At 39.8% G+C, this 14,275-nt stretch overlaps 1 long non-coding RNA gene across 2 annotated transcripts in view; it reads left to right on the plus strand.

Annotated features, from left to right (window-relative positions):
- The window catches only part of LOC125920925 (uncharacterized), a 90,526-nt gene that overhangs the window by 62,880 nt on the left and 13,371 nt on the right, over positions 1-14,275 (plus strand). Inside the window, exon 3 of one of the 2 annotated variants that reach the window (XR_007457253.1) lies at positions 325-465. This is a non-coding gene — a long non-coding RNA (uncharacterized LOC125920925). Of the gene's footprint in view, positions 1-324; positions 6,646-14,275 lie in introns of those variants that run through there. The other variant, XR_007457252.1, reaches the window with a different exon arrangement.

Here is a 14,275-nt window from a genome sequence, read left to right on the forward strand (position 1 = left end):
ATTTGTAAAATATGCATATATGGATTATAAAATACAAAGCTATCAATTCTTCAGTTATGACAACAGCAAAAAGAATCTTCCTTTCAGGTGGCTCACATTGAACTGTCCTATGAGGGAATTGGTCTTCTGTCCCCTGGAAGAACCAGGAAATGTCAAAGGGGCCCAGTGCCAAAGTCAGAACCCTGTCAGCATGCATTCCCACCCTGGCAATAGTCCCGTGGCCTTGGATGGCTTTAGGAGCCTGGTACAGATTCTATTCCAACAGCTCCAGAGGCTCAGTGAGAGGAAAAATATCTGTTGATTTTTTTTTTTTTTTCCTGAAAGTGGATGGGTAAACAGAAGCTGGTGATACTGGATGCTGGTGGATGTGGTGGTGATTCGAGTCTAGAGGCAACAAGAATTCATCGCTTCCACTTCAATGCCTGCTGAGCTAGGTGAGCCATGCAGACAAGGGAGGTAGGCAAGGTAAGAATTCTGATAATCCAGTAGCATTATATTTCATATTCAGAAATGCCTCATTTCAGGAATACAATCGGGAGTGGTGAGGACTGAGGTACAATGGAGAGCAATATTCCACTTGATCTGATTATCATAGGTACCAATGAAGGCTTCGAGTTGGGGTATCTTCCAATTTTTGGTTAAGGTCTATAGTCTGGATCTTTTTTTTTTTAATGTTTATTTTATTTTTGAGCGAGCACATGAGTGGGGGAGGGGCAGAGAGAGAGGGAGACACAGAATCCAAAACAGGCTCCAGGCTCCAAGCTGTCAGTATGGAGACCTATGTGGGGCTTGAACTCATGAACTGTGAGATCACGACCTGAGCCAAAGTTGGACACTCAAGCAACTCAGTCATCCATGCACCCCTGGAGTCTGGGTCTTTATGTAAAATTCTCATTTTTGAATGTTGGCATGTGTACAGACATACACATACATCCACAGATCATTCTGTGAGAGAAACTGGAGTGGTCTCTCTAGGGGTCCTTGGAGAAGGAGAGGGTGTCCTTTCTCGAGGAGAGGGTGGTACCAGCCAAGAGGAACAGACATGTTTAGAACCTAGCACTGTGGCAACATTATCGTGTTCTCTCACCTTCTGGAGCTCAGCCTGACCACCAAGGTGGGGATGGGTAGGCCACTGTGTAAACATCTATCACTTTCCTAGGGACTGGCTGTTAAGGAAGGCCACTTTAGCACTGTTTTAGATTTCCCATTTGGTTGGTCAAAGTTCATGGGTCTCCCCGGCCATTAGGGAGTTAACATGTGAATCATGGAACTATGTTCTAAAAGCCATGTGAGTGTCTAAGATAAACTACAGGAGCCACATTACAGGAAAGGTGGATCCATGAAGTGGAACTAATGGTGACCCCTATAATCATAAACCTAGCTACTTCTAATAAGGGGAAAAGGTAATAGGCTGATGATTATCATCCTTGCACTTGTAAAATGGCAGTGCTGAAATCTAATTGCTAAGCAACAGATTTCCTATAAGGTGATTCCTAGGAACTGGTTTGCTCCAGAATTGGGAGGATAAGGATAAATAATACCAAATGAGGGGCACCTAGGTGGCTCAGTTGAGAGTCCGACTCTTGGTTTTGGCTCAGGTTATGGTCTCACAGTTTCGTGAGTTGGAGCCCTATGGTGGGCTCTGTGGTGATGGCCTGGAGCCTGGTAGAGATTCTCCCTCTCTCCCTGCCGCTCCCCTGCTCACACACTCTCTGTCTCGCTCTGTCTCTGTCTCTCTTTCTCAAAAAAAAAAAAAAAAAAAAAAAAAAATCCTTTCTAACAGCTAGGAAAAGAGTTTTTTAAAAAATAATAATAATACCAAATGATTCATTGTCTTGCTTCTTTTGACTCCCTGGAATTTCCCAAATGCTAAGCAACGGGTGAGAAAGTGTCTGCCAGGGCACAGGATGCAACTATGAATTTGGAGAGAGCACTTCTGTTCAGCTGATTATTTCAATTTTCTCATCCATAAAAGGGGATGGCCAAAGAACACTTTTTCAATGCTCTGCAAAAGCCGATTTGGAAACCAAAGGCTTAACTCTTTTCTTTTCTCTCACTGTTAAGCCTGTATGTAGAAATCAACCACATCTAATTTAATCACACCTGCTTCTATTTTGATGATAAGATCAGATTATAAGGTAAGGAATAGAAGCCCAGGGAAGGAAGAAGGTGGGCCAGAGGTGGTGTGTTTGAGCACACATTGAACACCTAATACGAGCAATCACGTACATTATCCCATTGTATACAGCCTCCCCAGAGGGAGGAATCATTTACCATCGTTTTACAATGAAGCGAGTTTCCTTTTTGAAGGTTTGTTCCAATTACAAATCAGTGTGTAAAATAAAACTCATACACAAGAAATGAAGAAGGAGGAGAAAAAGGGAAACATTGGAAGTTTATTCTCACTTACTTTTAATTTATTTGATTAATCCTTCTTAGTTTCCTTCCTCTGGCCAGTTCTTAAAGGTAAGCATTTCCATACATTGATTTTGTATCCTGCAACTTTGCTGAATTCACGTATCAGTTCTAGCAGTCTTTTGGTGGAGTCTATCGGATTTTCCATGTATAGTATCATGTCATCAAGGTAAGCGTTTCCAATCCTTGGTCCCTTCCCCAGTCTCAGTTTCTGCTTGAGGTACAGCCTCTTGATAGATGATTCCCATCTCTGGTCCTGATTCTGCCCTACATTCTAGAGCCATATAAGCCTTGCTCGCTCCCAGCTAGCCACCTGTACGTGTAAATGAGTGGGGCTGACCTGCTAATGGTCAACTGGTGTGTATTGGGCTAAAGTCACTCCAGCCTTGTCCATAATCCCAGTGATATTAGGACTAAATATCATCTCCCCAAACCAAGAAATAAGAAATCTGACTGAAGGGAGCCGTTTTGGATCAGCAGTACCTTCTGGAAATAATACTTGGAGGCTGCTGACAGGTTTCTGAAGGGCCATGAGGTTTTCTGGTATCTTGGGCTTTGGGGATTTCCCTCCAAGGTGTGGTCACTGCAGAGAGAGTCCCACCCAATATCCCTACCTACTTCCGCTTTCCCTACCAGCCCAGGCCTGAGGAACACCAGATCCTGCTCTCACTCTCCGTGACCTGACATTACCTAAGTTAGTGTTTGGTATCATACTAACTCTCTCTGATCCCTGGCCCGCAGCCCCTGGATGACACTCCAAAACTGCCACTTCCTGATTCCAGACTGGACTAAATCTTGACATCCCTGGGCAGACTTGGTCTTTGCCATCCTAGTCCCCTCCAAGGAAATAGAAGCTTGGTCCTTTTCTCATATTCCGTTTTAGTTTCTAGGCAGTTTCCTCCACCATCTCCCATTACAAAATATCCCATGCCAAATTTGACTGACAGTTTTTGCAGCTATTTTTTTTTTTGGGGGGGGGTGGTTTACTTATTTATTTTGAGAGAGAGAGAGAGAGAGAGAGAATACATGAGGGAGGGGCAGAGAGAGAGGCGAGAGAGAGAATCCCAAATGGGCTCTGCACTATCAGAGAGGGACTTGATGTCACAAACGTGAGATCATGACCTGAGTGGAAATCAAGAGTTGGACACTTAACCGTCTGAGCCACCCAGGCGCCCCAGCAGCTGTCTATTTAAGTGTATCCACATGACGGTTTTAACATGTTTCAAATACAACAGGGTTCAGAGCAGCTAGGGTCTCTGTCCTGACCTTGAATCTGGCTCCTCCTTCACATGTATTATGTAAGAAGGGTCAAAGGGAGCAGGCATAGAATAGTGTAGTTGTCAACACCACTGCCAAACTTCCTTGCATTTCTTCACTGATGCTTCTCTGCACAGTCATGCCTGACATCCCTGCTCTTCTCAGCTCCCTCTGTACTTTTTGTGTGGCAAGAATTACTAAGGTTGCTACTAACTGAGTCATTTGGGTCCATTTTTTCCTTCAAGGCACTGTGATGAATCATGTATTAACTTCCTTGCGACATAGTAGCTGGTCAATAAATGATAATTGTGATTTAAAAAAATATTGCACTCTAACCACCTTGATTTACTGTTACCCTTCAATGTCATATCATATATCATATTTCTCAGATTGAAGGTTTATGGTATAGTGCCTGAGTCCACTACTATGTGGCTTTGGGCTTGTTACATGGCTTCCCTGGATCTCAGTTTCATATCTATGAAATGGAAATATTAACTCCCACACTCAGGAGCAAAATAAAATGTGATAATATAGATAAAATGCTTAGCACAGTGCTTGGCATCCATAGTGATAATGCTAGTCATCATTACTGTCTTTGTGCCTCGGCTCACATTGACCCCTCTTCCTAGAGTGCTGCTTCTCTCTTTTCCATTTTGCAAAATTCTGAAAGACCTGGATGAAACATCCTTTCCTCTCAGTGGATTCCTGTCTCCTCAGTTGTGTTGCACTGTATCCAGGTCTGTTATTATGTTTTATTGTATCATGCCTACTTGATTTACCACTTCTCCTGCTTGATTCCTTATCTTGACATTCAAAATCTTCCGTTTCATCTTCCCTCTTTTCCTCCTGGTGTACCTTTAATCCTTCCTCTCTGCCACCTGATCCCTTAATGCCCTTCTGCACCCCCTGACTTTGTGTCTTTCCCTCTGTGTGGCATGGCCATTCCTGTTTTAATTTGCTCCTGGGTTTTTACTCATCCATCAAGGAGCAACTCTATAAATTCTTCTTTGTTTTCTCCAAGTTAGAATTACTTCTTCACCCAACTTCAGTACCATTCAGTTTATTTCTCTATTATGAGACTTACCAGTATAACATTTTAGTTAACGCATAGATCTTTAGACTGGGAGCTCTTGACGGGAGAGATTATGTCTGATTATTTGTTTCCTTCAGCACCTACTATTATGCCCAAAATATAGTAGTTATCCATCCCATTTTTGTTGTATTTGTATTCCATGAGTATACTAAATAGCATCTGCCTAAACCAAGTGGTCAGAAATATGAACGAAGGTAGCACTTCCAGATCATCAGCACCTTCCGCAAAGCTCATGGATTGCTGAATGGTTTCCAAGAGTCAAATGAATAAGTAGTTTAAAATCTGTCACAATCTCTATCTGAAATAAAATATCCAGTCATGAACGTAAGTATAGGCTAGCATTTAATGACTAATGAAGCCCAGGAAGCATAAGAGAAATCAGGTCATATGCAAGGGAAATACGTCAGTGAAACCAAGAAAAATGTAATAAACTCTGGCTACGATTTTTAGTCTCTGTGTATTATGTAGAATCATTATTGAAATTTATGGTTGTGGAAAACTGGCCAGTTTCAGTTTCAGCATGGTTGAGTCAGGGACATTTCCTGTTATCAATAGGAAGCTGCTATACAATTAAATGGATCAATGATGCAGTGAACTGAATTAGTTGTTTTTTTTATAGCAAGTAATTGGACTAGTTGTGCATTCTACATTTTTTTTCAGTTGTACAAGCATGATCTTTGAATCTATCATGAGGGAGGATGCTTGGGCTGCTTTAGCCTATTGATTTGAGAGGCAGTAAAAGGAACTGGGTTTAGTTAGAAAGGCAGTAAAGTTACATCAATAAAATGGTACAGGGGATGCACATTTGACACACTGAGTGGCTTTATGGAGACTTAATGATTTTTTAGAACAATTTGCAAATCTGATCTAATTCAATTAGTACTATAATAATCTACCTTAAAATATGGCGGAACATTCTGTTATGTATTTACTGCATTTGGTTCTGGTCTAGAGAACATTATAATACTGCCTATAAGTGGTGTGTGCTGGTAAACCCGCTTTTTGTTTTGTTTTTGTCTTCTTTTTAAAGCCCTAATTTTTAGTGTTTTCCTATTTCCATGGTGTAAATACTCCCATTATGTGCTGGCTTTAAGCTACCAACAGTTTAACAACTGCTCTCAAAGTTTCTAAATATCTGACAATCAGCTCTTAGGAATTGGTACACCTTTGCAGATTATTTACTATAGGAGAGCCTGCTAAAGGTTTAAAATCGCACAATTTTAGGACTAAAATCATTCAGAATATTCTAGTCCTACTCCTAACTTTCCACAAAAAAACAACAACAAAAAAACTGACACTGAGGGTAAGTGATGTCCTAAAAGTCATGCAGAAAGTTACTAGCAGACTTGTGGTTGGAATCAAGGTGTCTGGATTTCCCATCCACTATTCTATGCAAAAGCCTTTGTATAGGGACTGGAGAAAAATAAGTACTCATTGGGCATGAATGGAAATGTGACTGTATATTGTTGCTTTGGGATTCGGATAGGAAGCATACGTGACAGGAGCTGTGAACATGAAGTTCCCACAGAGCTGCTCCAAGTGCATGGAGAACCATTTAGGAAACTGAGGTTTGTAATCTTGGTTTGAAAATGGGCAAGCCACTTAACCTTTTTGGACATTGGTTTTATGATTTTTTTTTTAATTGGCAGTTTTTAATATTCGTATGTCTCAAACTCTAGTATCTTTTAAATAATCTCAGGTACCTATTAAAAGTCACCCCAGGGGCGCCTGGGTGGCTCAGTCGTTAAGCGTCCGACTTCAGCTCAGGTCACGATCTCGCGGTCCTTGAGTTCGAGCCCCGCGTCAGGCTCTGGGCTGATGGCTCAGAGCCTGGAGCCTGCTTCCAATTCTGTGTCTCCCTCTCTCTCTGCCCCTCCCCCGTTCATGCTCTGTCTCTCTCTGTCCCAAAAATAAATAAACGTTAAAAAAAAAAAAAATTTAAAAGTCACCCCAGGTAGGGCTAATGTTAAGATAGTCCATGGGCCAAACGTTAAGAAACACTACTTTAGGGGCACATGGGTGGCTCGGTCGGTTAAGCATCAGGCTTTGGCTTAAGTCACAATCTCACAGCTCATGAGTTTGAGCCCCACATCGGGCTCTCCATTCTCAGCACAGAACCTGCTTTGGATCCTCTGCCTCCTTCTCTCTCTGCCCCTCCCCAACTTGCACATGCAATCTCTCTCTCAAAACTAAACATTAAAAAAAGAAAAGAAAAGAAAAGAAAAGAAAAGAAAAGAAAAGAAAAGAAACACTAGCTTAGATCTCTTTTAAAGAGCTCTTCAGACCTAAGATGCTTTATCTGTTTACTTGTAGGCAGGGACAATTTTTGCAGTGATAGCTCCCCAAAGTAGTTCTTCGATTAGCTGCATCAGAGTCATCTGAGGAGCTTTTTCTTTTTCTTTAAAATGTTTATTTTTTTGTATTTTTAAAAAATTTTTAATGTTTATTTATTTTTGAGAGAGACAGAGACAGAATGCAAGTGGGTTAGGGGGAGAGAGAGGGGGAGACACAGAATCTGAAGCAGGCTCCAGGCTCCGAGCTGTCAGCACAGAGCCTGACGCGGGGCTTGAACTCACAAGCTGTGAGATCATGACCTGAGCTGAAGTCAGACGCTCAACTGACTGAGCCACCCAGGTGCCCCTAAAATGTCTATTTTTGAGAGAGAGAGAGGGCAGAGGGACAGAGAGAGAGGAAGTCAGAGGGTCTGAAGCTGACAGCAGAGTCTGATGCAGGGCTCAAACTCATGAACCATGAGATCAGAACCTGAGCTGAAGTCAGGTGCTTAACCAACTGAGTCACCCAGGTGCCCCTCACAGTCATCTGAGGAGCTTTTTAATATATCTGACTTCTCAGTCCCACCCAAGAACTATCAAAGAACTATCAAGTAAGATTGAGGGGTAAGAGGGCTGGGAATTTTTTTTTAAGTTGTCTATTTGATTTTGATGTCCAAGCAGAGTCAGAAACTTCAGAGGTTGCTAGCCTAGAGAATGTTTTGCAGGGTAAGAAAATTGTAACTAGTTGTTAACTCTGACCCATAGAGATGGGGCTATGCACAGGAGCTTGGGGCCTCTCCAGTAGCATCTCAAGTAGGGGATGGGAAGGAGCAGGTGATGGATTCTGGGGTACTGATGGTCAACTGGAAAGGGTCCTTGCAGTATGAAGCAGTACAAGGACAAAGTATGGAGGGGCCCAACACAGCCCTGAAATAAGGTGCTGATGGTGAGTCAGTGAATCACAAATTTGAACTTTGCATGTCTGTATCAAATGTGCACAAATATGTAAATCTAACACTTGGGACACATTATTTAGGACACATTTAGATGAGCCCAGTTCTTATTCTCCTCTCTCCTGTATTTAAAAAAAAAGTTTTGTCAAAACAAACAAACAAACAAACCAGTGAATCCAAATTGTTTTCACTCTTTAAAATGCCATTTATCCTTTTAAAATATAAAGTTTTAGGATCTAGACTTGGTTGTTAGGCACATTGTTTTGAAAAAGGTAAAGCTATGATAATGGTTACTATTTGACCACAAAATAGAGCAGTACATTCTAACTACTATAATTATGTTGTTATTAAAGACTGCTTTAAAGGAAAAACAAAAAGCTGTTTTGGCCAGCATAGAAGAGTTTTAAGAAGAAAAACATTTGGCCATGTAATCCTAGTTCTCTATAAAGTCTCCCAAATCCTCAAAGTCCACTGAGATTCGATGAGCATTGCATGCATGTTACCATCCATGCAGGAGAGTTGCGAACCAGGGTGACATGGGTCTCCTCGTCTTCCTAACAAAAGGTTGAAAATAATCTTAAATTTGTATACTGATTTTCACGTGCTCATTTACCTAAATCTGCACTCAAAGAATGTTCTTGGATGCAAAGGTGATTACATATTAAAAAAAAATAATAATGGAACTATATTTGCTATTTGCAGATTCACAATGCAGATGAGAAGTTCTAAAGAAAATGAAACTCGTTTTTAACATTTTCAAATTTACTGGTTACAGAAATTTGTTTTTGTGTAAAACTCATGGGAAATGCTGACCTAGATAAGCTAGAGGGCAGGAGAAAAAACTTCCTTAGAATTGTCAAAAACTATTCCCTATGAATCAATGATTATGAAGATATAAGATGTGTTCAGTGGGCCATATAATTTTATTGGGGAGTTCATATTATTTTAACAAGTTGATTTTCTATTTGATTCAGAGACAGGCTAACTTCTATATAGAGCATATAATCTCCAAGAACCATCATTTCTTAAGCTTTATATTTTAAAATAACTTCAGCTTTATAGAAAAATTGGTAAAAAAATACAATGGAAAGGGTTTAATATCCAAAGTATATAAAGAACTTAAACAATTCAACATCAACCCCCCCCCCCAAATAATCTGATTAAAAATGGGCAGAGGACCTAAGTAGACATCTTTTCAAAGGAGACATACAGGTGGCCAAAAGACATAAGAAAAGATGCTTAACATCACTAATTACCATAGAAATGCAAATGAGGTAGATACCACCTTACACCTGTCAGAATGGCTAAAATAAAAAACACATGAAATAACAAGCGTCAGTGAAGATGTGGAGAAAAAGTAATACTCGTGTACTGTTGGTGGGAATGCAAGCTGGTGCAGCTACTGTGGAAAACAGTATGGAAGGTCCTCAAAAAATAAAAAACAGGGTTACCATATGACTCAGTAATTCCACTACTGGATATTCACCCAAAGAATAGGAAAACACTAATTCAAACAAACAAAAAAAGATATATGCACCCCTATGTTTACTGAAACATTATTTACAATAGGCAAGATATGAAAGCAACCCAAGTATCCACAGATAAATGAATGGATAGAGAAGATGTAGAATCTATATCTATACACACACACACACACGTGTGTGTGTGTGTATATATACACACAATGGAATATTACTCAGTCATAAAAAAGAATGAGATCCTGCCATTTGCAACAACATGGATGGACCTAGAGGGTATTATGCTAAATGAAGTAAGTCAGATAGAGAAAGACAGATACCTAGGATTTCACTCATATGTGCAATTTAAGAAACAACAATAACAAAACAAACAAAGAAGAGACTGGCTAAAAAACAGGGTCTTAAATACAGAGAACAAACTGGTAGTTGCCAACGGGGGCACAGAGAGAGGTGACGGGTAAGATAGATAAATGGGATTAAGAGTACACTTATCTCCATGAGCACTGAGTAATGTATATAATTGTTGAATCATTATATCGTACACCTGAAACTAACATAACACTATATGTTAATTATACTTCAATAAAAAGCTGCACCTCCTAAAAAAATACAATGAATTTCTATATGCCCTTCCCTCAGACTTCCAAAATGTTAACAACTCACCCATTTTCTTTATCACCCTCCTTCTATTCATATATATGTGAATATACAAAAGCACACATACATTTACACTTTTTTTTCTCTGAATCATTTGAGAGCAAGTTGCTGACAGGATGCACCTTTACCTCCAAATACTTCTATATATTGGTAAAAACAAGGATATTCCCTTACATAACCATAGTACAAATATGAAAACGTTAACATTAATTTGATACCATTATCCAATCTACAGAGTTTATTCAAATTTTACCTGTCATTTTACAAAATGTTTTTTCTGGTCCAGGAATCCAAACTGGAATGGTTTGTTGCATACAAGTATGTCTCTTTTGTCTAATTTGGAGCAGTTTCTCAGTCTTTCTTGTTTTTCATGACCTTATCATTTTTGAAGAATATAGGCCATTTTGTACAATGTCCCTCCACTGGATTCCTCTGATGTTTCCTCATGATTAGATTCAAGTCATGCATTTTCAGAAGGAATCACATAAGTGTGTGCCCTTTTCAGGAGACACCTGGTGTCTATTTGTTCCACTACTACTGATGTTAACTTTTGATCACTTAAAGTGGCGTCTGCTAGGGTTTTTCTTTTGTAACGTTACCATTTTTTTCTTTGTGGAATAGTTTGAGACTATGCAAATATCCAGATTTTCATTAAACTTTTACCTAGTGGTTTTAGCTTTTGTCAACTTAAATAAAGAGGTAAACTGAAGCAAACTCAAATTACCATAAATTGAGTTTATTCAGGAATAGCAGAGGAACTACAATTCAGGACACACATGCAAGCTACAGGTGAATCTGTTGAGAGTTCAGGGAGGGCTGTATTTTTGAACAAGGAGTGCACAGACGGGAAGGCCAGAATCTGAGCAATCAGTTCACTGGCTTAAGGATGGGGAGAGACTCTTGGCATATGTTCACTGTTCAGGAGATAAGACTGGGTCTTCTAAATTTTTTAACGTTTATTCATTTTTGAGAGAGAGACAGAGACAGAGCACGAGTGTGGGAGGGGCAGAGAAAGAAGGAGACACAGAATCTGAAGCAGGCTCCAGGCTCTGAGCTGTCAGCACAGAGCCTGATGTGGGGCTCGAATCCACAAGCTGTGAGATCATGACCTGAGCCAAAGTCAGACACTTAACCAACTGAGCTGCCCAGCTGCCCTAAATCTGGGTCTTCTATAAATCAGGCATTTAGGAGAAATCATTCTCTCAGTTCTTAAATTATGTTCTGAGGGTGCATAGCATAAGTGAGAGTCCCGTTTCATATCCTCTGGCTTTATTTATTTATTTATTTAGAGTGCCTGTGCATAAGTGGGGGGGGGGGAGGGGCAGACAGGGAGGGAGAGAATCCCAAGCAGGCTCCATGCTGTCAGTGCAGAGCCCAACCTGAGGGTTTGATTTCACCAACCTCAGATCATAACCTGAGCCAATACCAAGAGTCAGAAGCTTAACTAAGCCACCCAGGTACCCCCTTCTGGTTCCATTTTAGATTGAAATACTTTCACATATCCTTTGATGATTCTTGCCTGAAACAATTACTATGGTAATCGCTAGATGGCAATTTCTAAATGTAATATTCTTTTTACATTAGCTATCATTCTGTTGTAAGGAAGACCTCTCTTCTTCTATTGATTCATTCATTTTGTCAACATTAAAAATAAAATACCCACTTATATTACTAGAAAAATGAGTGTATTTGGAAATAGCAGGGGAATTGCAATATGGGACATGCAAGCTATGGTGAACCACAGGCAAATCTGAAGAGACAAAGGGAAAGTCAGCTTTTACTAGGTTAGGAGGAAATTGGGGAGGGTTGTTTTGAACAAAAGTTCATTGCAAAGAGCAACAGTTTAAGGTTGTGGCAGTTTCTCACTGGCTGCAAGCAATGGTTAGTGCTTTGTTGCTGGGCCGGGAGAGATTTTCCTTTTTTTTTTTCTTAAAAGCAGAAAATGAAATTCCTGTGTGAAAAAAATGTCTTTCCTTGTCAAGATAATTCTTATCTTCCTTCTCTCTGCTGGTCATGCAGGTGCAACAAGTGGGATGTGCATGAGAGCTCCCCCCTTCAGGGCTTTCTGATTCCATTTTAAGTGAGGTTTCCTTAATTTTCATAATTCCTATCTGAATGGACTCACGATTTCTTGTTTTATTCTGTGGGCTAGAGTTCATTACTATCATTATTTAATGTCCAGTTGTCCCAGATTGGCTGGTAGGACACCCCTCAATCTGTGTCCTTTAGCCATTTTCCCATCATTCTTTGAGCCCTTCTTTACTTTCTGGCAGAACGAAACATTCCCGATTCATATTGTGCTTTCCCTGCCCCAGCCCAGAAGTCTTAGTTTTTCTAAGAAGGCTGTTTTTGGTTTTTTTTTCAGTAGAAAAATTAAAAACCAAGATCTGAGTGAAACATTCTGTTACTGAGCTGTCACTGATTCTAGGCCCTCTTAGACACAGAAATCGTAAATGCATGCATATATGTACACATGTGTTTCTATACATTTATATATTTGTTAATCTGTATGTATTAAAAAACCATGAGTCCATACTGATGCTTCCAACTCCACTCCAATACCACAGGGTAAAAAAACCCCATCATTTACAGTTACTATCTCAAAACTGTGTCAAAACTCATAGGCTTAAAGTCATTAAATTTGCCATGTTGTGGAATAGGAACTATGAGACATTCTGGCACTGGGTAATGCCTGTCATCCACCCATTCCTTTACTAACCTGTGCTCCGTGTGCTAGGTACTTGAGTAGAATTATGGAAATGAAAAAGACATTCTCCCTCTCCTCAAGCAGCTCGGACTATTAGGGTAGAAGACAATAGATAATCCCAAAGCAATACAACCAATTCTGTATCAGAGGTATTCAGTGTTCTATGAGAACACAGAGGAGGAGTAACCAGCTCAAATGGAGTAAACTGGATTATTTCAGAGAAGAAATAAAAATAGGTTGCTCACACTACTTATTGGAAGAGTTCTTAGATTACTGCATGTTTACACAAAGTGAAGAGTGTACTTTGCTTCTGAGCAAAAGTATATTTTATGGAGAGCTCTGATTTATTCAGAAGGATTCTCTGCATTGATTGAATTCATCAAAAAACTGTGCAGCCATGACAGTACCTATGCGAGTAAGTTCCAAGGGACTCAGTGTTAGCTTGTGGGACCAAAGTTTGGGTTTCCCTCTTTCTTCTAGGCCCCACTCAATAACCATAAAATAAGGGAAGGAAAATTTTGGAGTTTTTCAAACTGCCTATTATCCCAAACTAAATGAACTGACTTCTTTGTCATTGTATTGATTATCACCCTCTTGGGTCATAGAAAAGTTTATACATACTCCTTTTCTTTTAACTAAACTTAAACTCAAGAAGAGTATGAAGAAAAATATTTGCGTGTGTGTGTGTGTGTGTTACCTAATAAAGTAAAGACTAAGACAAAAAATTGGGGAGACAAATATTACGATAAAAATCGAAAAGGGGATTTTATTATTTTTGTTGTCCTATACAAATATAGTACTCTTATCAAAATTCACCAGATTTTCTTTTCTTCTTTTTAAAACATAAATGCAGGCTATCTTCTGGTTTGTGCTCTCCTCACCAGTTTCCCCCAGATGTTAAGTCTGGTCATGCTAGTATTGCTTATTTTAGCAATTTAGCAGTCCCAGAGTAGAATTTTGCTCAGTAAGATGTGGAAGGAAAAATCACTGACACTGGGAGGCTGATCTTCACGTGTCTTGCTGTCTCCCATTCTGCTATAAATGATTCTTTAGTATAGCCGATACCACAGAAAAAACTGAAACTGAGACACGTATATACTTTTTTTTGTCACTACAGAGTCAAACATGCCTGAAATGTTTATTAGGTGACCTTAGATCAGAGAAGATACAAAATCGTTTTAGTCATGACATACTCATGATAGATAACAAGCTTCAAATGTTAATAAGTACACTGAAGGTTTTTCATATGCTTTTTAAAAGAAATGTGATTTTAGGTAACCATAAAGCTGAGGCAAGGGTAGTCTGGGTTCTTAAAAAAGAATCCCCAGCCATCATTAGCTGCCACTGGGCACAGAGGCAACTGTGGTCACTGCAGAGGTGGACCAAACTGAAGGTGCCAGGCTCGTGTCAAAGGTCCATGTGGTGTCAGCAGCAGCCGCACT

Source organism: Panthera uncia, chromosome C2, assembly GCF_023721935.1.
Source record: "Panthera uncia isolate 11264 chromosome C2, Puncia_PCG_1.0, whole genome shotgun sequence".
NCBI lineage: Eukaryota > Metazoa > Chordata > Mammalia > Carnivora > Felidae > Panthera > Panthera uncia.